Here is a 9,678-nt window from a genome sequence, read left to right as displayed (position 1 = left end):
CAGTCCGAGGTCAACCGCTCTATCTCTGGACCAGGGATAGGCAACTCCAGGCCTCGGGGGCTTTCAGATATTCTATCCCTATTCGTGACTGATTACCTGGTTCAGGCGTATCCAGCCATATAGAACAAACCGTAGCCTTGTATGTTGCAAAACATACAGGAATGTTCCCAGGGTCGGAGCTGGGTATAGCCGTCCCAGGCGGCCGCCTAGGGGCCATCTGCTAAAGGGGGCGTCTAAATTGCAATGATTTTTTTTTTTTTTTACTATTTACACATCACTCATTTTGTGTAGAAATGTTTAAAATGGTAATAATTAAAACCATGAATAAAATAACTCAAAAGTTTGACATAATGAATAATTTTGCCTGGTGCTGCGCCCCTCCTTGCCCCAGTCAAAGCAAAAATTATTTTTCAGTGATTATTATTTAATTCTTGAGAATTAAAATTAAACAAATACTTATTTTAACACATTCCAGGCAGTTACAGTGATCTTTTTTGCGTGCAGTGATATGTGTATGTGTGCACGTTTCGCCTACGCAGCCATGCAGCCCAGGGCCGGCACCGAATGTGGCCCCCGAGTTCTGGAGTTCCCTATCTCTGCTCTGGACCATGGTCGCCCATAGATGGCTGAGATGTTATTGGTGAGACGTCATTGTTGTGTCTTCTCTGATGTGTTTGGGGCAATAATTCCACAAAGCTTGAATATTAATGTCTGTGAGAGATCTTTGGTGCCCTGACACAGGTTGATAATCTCTCCGGAGTGAACCTCGCCTTCACCCAACAGTAGCTGGAACAGGCTCCAGCAACCCCAGAAAGGATACAGCGGGTTAAGAAAATGGATGGATCAATAGTAAACTAATGTATCTGTAAAAATGTAAAATAAACTCTCAACACTTTGCGTTTATTTGGGGATTTTGGAGGTGGAGTACTCACATAATCAGCAGTTTCCTGTTGTTAGGAAAAACAATGTCAGTTTAGTCATTGTTTACTGACAAACACCGTCACTATTTGACATTGTCAACTACTTGACAAAAATAAAGGAGTATTAAATGCTTCATGTGCTCGTTTACTGGTTGATCTTTTGGTGTAAGACCATTTTTTTTCTTCCGGTTTAATGTTGGTCTTTTGGAGAAAAGAAAGCAGCTTTAGCTCCACTTTGGCAGCAGCTGTGATCCGTGTTGGAGCCTTTGTTGAGTGTTGTCAGAAGTGGGATTTTTCCAACAGTAAGTGGAAAAACGACGAGCGCTGTGGGAGTAGCCATGTTTGGAAAGTAACAAGAGGACTGGACTCTTGGAGGAGCATTGCAGAGCTGAGCTGATGCATCCTCGAGTTTCACAGAGAGAGACTTGAGCCTGGAACTTTTTTATTTTTACCAGAACATCGCTGTTGTATATAAACGATGAAGACTTTCCTTAGGAACATTTAGTCTACCAGTAATTTTAACACATTCAACAGCAGATGAACTCAACGGACTACTACCATGACATAAAAACCTTCAGAATGACAGACTGATGATAATCTAGAAGTTGGAACCAGTCCAAAACGCCCTCCAGGAGAGGCTGAACAATGTTATTCAGTGTTAATGATCTGAACATTTTTATTAGAACTTCTTCTTTAGTTAAACCATGTAACACTGTATGATATTACAGCTCAGTGGCCTTGTGGTAGAGTGTCCGCCCTGAGATTGGAAGTTCATGGGTTCAAATCCCGGCCGAGTCATACCAAAGACTGTAAAAATGGGACCCAGTGCCTCCCTGCTTGACACTCAGCACTAAGGAGTTGGACTGGGGGGTTAAACCACCAAATGGTTCCCGAGCGCGGCTGTGTCTGCAGCTCACCACTCCCCCAGGGGATGGGTCAAATGCGGAGAACAAATTTCACACACTTAGGTGCGTGACAAATAGTGGGACTTTAACAATCTCATTATTTTACTAATACAGTTTAGAATATGCGAACTATATCAGATCAATATAAATATATTCAAATTATGTAGTAGATTATTAATATATTTCTAAAAAATTGTGTATAAATGTGTAAACTCAAAATTGAATTAAACTGAAGAATCAAAAGACTAGAAAAAAAATCAGAATCGAATCGATTCAGGTACTTATGAACCGTATCCAATCGTTTCTGGAAGTTATAACTGATACCCAGCCCGAGCCGCATGATGAAGCCGGTGCGTGAGCACCTTGAGTGGCGGGTATCGTGCTAAGCAGGTGCAGGTGCAGAGCGGTCCGTCACACGCGGAGGACAACATGATCACTATTATTGGTAATACAAAGGAAGAACCTTCTGCAGGACAGAGCAGATCGTTACCGACAGAAGAAACCAGATCAGCTCCTCAAAGACTTGGTCTTCCTCTACCAGAAACTCACCAGTGAAGCTGTTGAGATAAACAAAAAGGAAGAGTTTGAGGAAAACGTGGAGATCTGAGGCTTAATCAGAATAAACCGTTTTTTTTATTTTCTAAGTTTTTAATTTTTCCCTACAAAATGTTGTTTTATTCCAAAGTGTGTTTAAATCAAAACACAAATATTTGGGTTATTGTGAGCAAAAACCCAAAAGTTCATTTTGGGTTTCACAGTTTATGTTAAATGAAAGCACAACAATGTCGTATATAATAATAATGCGGTATTTTCCTAAAGCACATGTCACAATATGAAGAGTTGGAATATGAGAATGTGAAGTTTATTTCATAATTAAAATATTTAAGGTGCTTTTCAAAAAATATATATAATAAAAAATATTGCATCAGGTGCTTTAGTCCACATAATCCTGGAGGGTTTGATTTAACTATCAAGAAACAAAAATCAAAGTGTTTTTTTTTTCCAGCTCCTTCACTCTGTAACGGGACATGCTCCGCTCCAAAGAATACAGTCACATTTGCTAACACATGCCTAATTGTGTCCACCATTAAGGTTATGTAAAAGCTTTTCATAAGTCCTGAAAAAAAAGCACTAATGTTTGTCTGGACTGGAAATGCACTGTCAGACCACTTTGAGGAGAGAGGGGAAAAAAACTTGTTGAAATCTGGGCCCAATTTTATTTTATTTTTTAAAGGAAAACCATAAACCCAGTAAAAGGAAAGGGAGCACAGAAGCTCAAAAACTGTCAAACAGCTGAGCGTTTGCAGAGAAGGGTTGTGTTAAAATCTCCTATCTGATAAATACTTTAGATGTAAACATTTCTTCTTCTGGGAAACAGCAAGAGAAATATGCTGAGTCACTGTAGCACTGTAGGTGTTGGTCTCCCTGCCTTTAACTGAGAAGGTTTTGTGAATATTTCCCATGATTTAATCTGCTCTCACTTTACCTCCTAGATGAAATATAAAAAGTATTGAGTAATTTAAATGTTCACCTGTCAGACTGTTTTATTGTCAAAAGATGAATTAGACATAAAAAAACTACAGGGCTGTGAACATTTATGCATTAACACACGCAATTAGTCAAAAAGAATTAGGGTAAGGGTTACATGATGGTCACTTAGAAAATAAATAAATATTCATTCGGTTTTTAGTACTTTATTCTTGCTGTTTTGTCTTTTAGATCAATTTTCCCCCCAAAATTGACTATTTGATTCATAGTCCGGTAATCCATCCATCCATCCATTTTCTTGACCGCTTCCTCCCTTTCGGGGTCGCGGGGGTGCCGGAGCCTATCCCGGCTGCTGAAGGGCGAAGGCGGGGTACACCCTGGACAGGTCGCCAGTCTGTCTCAGGGCCTCAATCACACATCCATGCACTCACACCTAGGGACAATTTAGAGTCACCAATTCACCTATGAAGCATGTTTTTGGACGGTGGGAGGAAGCCGGAGTCCCCGGTGAAAACCCACGCATGCACGGGGAGAACATGCAAACTCCACACAGAAAGGTCCCAGCCGGGATTTGAACCGGGGCCTTCTCGCTGTGAGGCGAGAGCGCTAACCACTTGCGCCACCGTGCAGCCCTAGTCCGGTAATATGTTATACAAATAAATTTTACCTGGTAAAACATTGTGATTAATCCCAACACAAAAAAGCGATTAATCAGAATTTTTTTTGTAATCGATTGCCAGCAGTACTTAAAAATAAATGCTCTAAATGTAGAGTTTCGTGTATGATTTCATATTGTGATTATTCACAGATAATAAGTGGTCGACAAATACTGAGACAAAGAAAAAGATTATACCAATTATCGCAATTAATTTTTCCATTTTGCGATTAATCAGTTAATTTTTTTTTAATCGATACCCAGACCTAAGAAAAAAAAAATAGATTGGAAAAACAAATTTAAAAAATGACTTCACTGCTATTTTAAACATTATTTGAGTTTGAAATATGAACAAAAAAATAAAGTTAAACATATCTATTCATAAATAAATTAGGAAATTCAGATGTTTAAACTGGTTTAAGACGAGAACTTGTTTTTATTTTCTTGTTTTAGTGATCAATGTTTCCTAAAATTCTGAAAAATAAAAGAATCAGATACATACTTTCTCTGCCTTAATGGATGTAAATGTGTATTGTCCTCCTTTTTACAAGTTAAATGAAGAAAACTTGATTTGTGGTTTTATCTCTTGTAGTCAGTGGTCACATGTCCACCACAAAATGTAAAATCTTTTTGAATATGTAGAAATGTCAATATAAATTTATCTTCACAAATACTGATTTTGTTTGAAACCTGCTTTCACTCTTCACATCAGTCTCACGATGCATCGCTCCTCTCCAGATTAGTCCTCTTTGCCTTCATGTGCCATAAATCAAGCTAATTAGGCAATTCCTTGGTAACGATCCTGCTTAATTTCCCTTTCATTAGATTCCCTCTACGCCCTTTACAGATAAATGCGAAATATCTTATAAACTCATCAGCCTCGAATTGATTTTTTAATTAGACGACCACGAGATGTTAGGATCCTATTCTGAAAGATGTGATTTATTCCCGGCAGTTTGGAGGGTTTGAAGTATTCTCCCTGAGGGTCTGAAGGCCGCTCCTCTTGTCTCCTGAGAGACGTCAGGAAAACAAGGTGCTGCTGTGCCAGGAAAAGGAATTACACGAACAATTACTGTGAGAAGGTTTGAAGGAGGGATGAAAGTCACAATTCGGTTTTATTGGTTTTTAATTTTGTTGAACAAAGAAAGCAAAGTAAAACATGGTATTAAGTTGTTGAAGTTTAAACATATTTTTGTTATCTGTAATGCAAACGTATAAATGATAACGTTCACACAGGCCTACAACAACATGCAGGAGATTCCAATAAAAATGAAATGTAAAATCGCCTTTTGGGTTGAACATTGCATTACGCAACCTAACATTAAATATCATTTTACACTCAAGACAAAACACACTTAAAAGCAACTTTTCAGTAGGATGCAGCAACTTGATTTAAGACAATGAATCTAGAATAATTTGTTGAGCTATTTGATCTTGAAAATATCTTATTTTCAGCTATTTTCTTTATTCTGAAGCAACATTTTCAACAACAAAAAATATTTGGTTTAAGTAAACTATGAAGTTTGATTTAATCCTAATCTGCAGGTATTTTTTAAACAAATTTATCCTAGTTTGTGATTCTATAATTATTTTATTCGATAATGGAATAGTGTATTCACGAGGGGGTCCAAGCCAGGGTGTGCCGGTCCCAAGCCCGGATAAATACAGAGGGTTGGAAAAAAAAAACATTATCCAAATGTTTATGCTGGTTTTATCTCCATAGCAACCTTTTTAATCTTTGGTCCCCTGGAGGTGACGGACAGATTTAGGTCATTTTTAAAAGGATCAGCAAAATTAAACTTTAGGATTTCCTTGGCAACAGAGGGTTTTTATTTACCAAACCCACATTTCTATGTCCATATGTTTTATCATGTCATTCCGATTGTGCCACAGATTCATGCATTAAGTTTTCACTATATTTTGATATAAAATCTGTGAGCAACGGGATAACGCCACGTTTGTGGGCTTCAAAATCTACAACTTCTAATTCCAACATTTTTTCCCAAGTAGCTTCCCACTGGGAATAAGGAAGCGATGTATCAAAATTTGTAGAAGGTACTAAAGGTGATTTCTTTAGGAAAATTCTTGAGGTCAACAGTCAACAAAACATCGGTTGTGGTTGTAGACTTAAGCTAGTGACACGTTTGTGACCTTTGGTGAAGATTGTTTTTCCAAGATTTTGGGAAAATGTCAAAATCGCCAAATTTCACACTTTGCCACAAAATGACCGCCAAGTAGTGCTGGGCAGATAGATCCAAAATATCAATATCAAGTTTGTATAAGTATCGGATCAATATCAGCCCAAAGAAATTGATATTTTCTGTATCTGCTAAACGGATCCAGCTGAGTCACTGCCTCACTACTCTCTCCAGTCCATTCACGCACTGTTCACACTATTTACACTCGATTTAAATGCTGAGTTGTTTTTTACAGGTTACTTTTCTCCTGTTTTTATTGTTCTATTTAAAGGATGAGAAGTTATAAATTATCTATATATTTCTACCAGTTGGTTTTTTAAATCGTTTAACATTTTTGATTTATTCTTGCATGATTATTACTTTTTCTTTTGGTTTTTAGACTGTTTTGCTTTCACTTCTTAATTTTTTATTAATTTCAAGAAGATTTTATTTTATTAGCTATTTTCCATGTAATTGAAAATATTGTCCTAATTCTGTTTTTATGTTTAACAAATAATTAAAAAAGGAAACCAAAAAAAAAAAAAAAAAAACATTCATGGCGATTTTGAGGATCATGTCACATCCACCGCATTAACACAAAATATCGATACTGGCGATTTTGATCGGAATACTCCGTATCGCCCAGCCCTGCCACGAAGCTGCAGGTGCTGTGGCCATCCCATAATAATTTCAAAAATTCCTTTTGATATCCCATACTCGTGTGTTTATGTTATTTTGAAATATTTTTTGAGACCCTCAGGAGATTTTGGCCCCAATCATGTTTTTGACAGCATGTGGCGAGGTGACATTTTTGCTTAAAGATACAGTAAGAGAGAAGAACAGCAACAACGATGTAGTCCTTGCACTCTAGGACTGCTGCGGGACATATTTGTGCACAAAAGCTACATTTGTGTTCAACTTTAAAGCGTAATCAACTTTATTTCTGCCAACAGTTGAAGGGTCTTTGGCTCCAACTTCCATATGTGGTCCGGTGTTTCATTTTCTGAGAAAGTCACCGCAACACTTGTGCTGTTGGCCTGACATGTTTGAGTTTAAATGTCAGAGAGCGGTTTGAACGGGCTGTTCTGTTCAGAGGGTCGGGTCCAGACTTCTCACAGAAAGTCTCATTCACTCAGTTCCTGTCAGAAAGCGAAGCAGCGGTCCGCCTGTGGCATCCTGAATTGAGACCAGATGCTGGAAAAGTCAGACTTTAGCAGAGTCTGGACCCGACGGCACGACCTTCTGTCTGTGGCTACTGCGCAGGGAGGGGGGGTGTTGAGGGGGTAGTTGGAGCAGATGCTCCCTCTTGACTTTGATGTTGAATTTGTACAGTGGACGCATTGAGTATTAGTCTTTTGCTCCAGAATCAAAACACTGTTAACTCTAATTTTGCAGCTGCATCCGTTTTGTCCAAAGGTAAAACTCAACCTGCTTTGAGATTTAGAAGCACGACAGTTTCACTCAGAACGTCTTAAATGAAACACCTCGCAGGTAGGAAGTGGATCTTTTTCCGTCTGGACGGTAAAATAAAAAGTGAGTCACAGCTGCACAGAACACAGCTCCACAGTTCAGTGGTGTGTTTTTACTCCACCCAGCGCTTGGCTTTGGACTTTATGATGTGAGGCTCGCATGCAGCTGCTCAGCCATGGAAATCCAATTTACGATCTTCATGTTTTATTATTTTTGAGTTTAAATTGAAGCCAGAGAAAGTTTAGACGCCAAGACTTTAGCTAAATGTTGAGGATTTTTGTGCAGCTGTTGACTCGTTTGGTGATGCCCAAATAAGTGTGCACAGAGAAGTAAATAAATAAACTCATGCTTTCATATTTTAAGTAATTGCAGGACTCACATAAACATTTTTACATAAGAATTTTTCCTTTTTAGAGAAGGAAAAAGTTAAACCTTGTTTGTTTGGTGAGTCAGGAAATAACAAAACTGATGGAAAACATTTAAAGACCTACTCTGATGGAAATGGTGTTTTTAACATGTTCTTGTAACATCTTTCTGCCATAAATAAAGATAATTAGGATTTCTGAGAGTTTATTCAAATTACTGAGGAGCAGTCAAACAGTGACTGTTGGATAGCTGGGGCGTAGGTGCGATGGGCGGGTCATAAGATCTCTGCTCCATCCACTTGGAGACAAATGGATCCGTGTACATTGTTGTTTTTAGAAGAAAACAAGAAGTATTTCATGCATACAAGACGCATCTAAACTCCAAACAATTAGTAGTCCAATTTTTATTAGCAGTGTCTGACATTTTTTTGTGGCATTTTGGTTTATTTTCCCAGGTAAGTGAGATTTAGGGTGTATTCAGACTGGAAATGTCCGTTGGTCCAGACTGAGTCCGCTTATTTGTTCCAGACCGAGTCGGCTTATTTGTCTCGGAAGTCTGGAAGTCTGCGTTTGGTCTGTATTCTTACTGGCGTCTACCAGAGATTTCTGTTTCGTACCAAACTTTGTAAAGAAAACCTCGTGACTAAAGATCTCTTCAGTGATTGGCCAGCAGCTATGGGGGCGGGGCAAAACAGAAGAGAAAGATGGATGAGCTGCTTTTTGCAAAATCTTGTCTGGATTTTTCTCTTTTTCAAACTTTGTATTTTGCTGATGGATTATGAAGGCCAGGTTCAACACTTTTTACTGCTGCTTTGGTACCACGGAGGAATCCTGCATGACGGTTACTGGGACACTACAGGTACATAAGTTAAAAAACATGTCGGTAGAATCAATGTGGATCACGTTAAAAGTTGTTTTATTGAGCATGAATTCATCCGACCACATTTTAATGAGTTACCGTGTCTCATCGTTGTGGTTTTATAGCGTGGTTTTTAAGAGAATTCTGTTAGAACTATAATGGAACTTTTAAGACGACGTCACATTAGCAAGAAACAAAAGCGAGTAATAAGTTTCTTAGTGGTGTTAAAATAAACATTCTAACAAGTAAGCAGTTGGAGCAATTATTTATTTTTGGCTAACCTGACAATCAATGTTCTACATTTGCCCGCGCCTCACTGATCGCTTCATTTCTAAAACGTTTACATCACATGACTGTCAGGTACGGTGGCGGTTTTGGTTCAGTTGTTCCGATCTCAGTTGGTTTTATATTCAAACTGAAGAATCTCAGAGTGAACAGAAGTTTAGTCCGATTGGAAACAAACCGAGACCATCTGAAAGATGGGTCAGAGAGTGGTTCCTGGTACAGTACCAGAGTTCGTTTGTGTGTATTCTTTGTTCCGCATTATCGGGGAAATGAACTCTGGTTCATTTTAAGTGGACCAAACATGTCCAGTCTGAATACACCCTTAAAGATGTTAGTCTCACGAACTGAACACATTTGGTTCACTTAGAGTGAACTAGACTTAGTTTCCCCTGATAATCCGAAACAATTTTTCAGTCTGTATTCACTCAAGTGGACCCCGGTCCGAGACCAGGAACCGCTCTCTGACCCATCTTTCAAAGTCTCCAATCAGACTGAGCTCTGGTTCCCTCCGAGTTTCCTCAGTCTGAATAGACTCCACAATCAGAGTGGAACAA

This window comes from Oryzias melastigma, linkage group LG8, assembly GCF_002922805.2.
Source record: "Oryzias melastigma strain HK-1 linkage group LG8, ASM292280v2, whole genome shotgun sequence".
Lineage (NCBI taxonomy): Eukaryota > Metazoa > Chordata > Actinopteri > Beloniformes > Adrianichthyidae > Oryzias > Oryzias melastigma.
Note: the sequence above shows the minus strand (reverse complement) of the source record.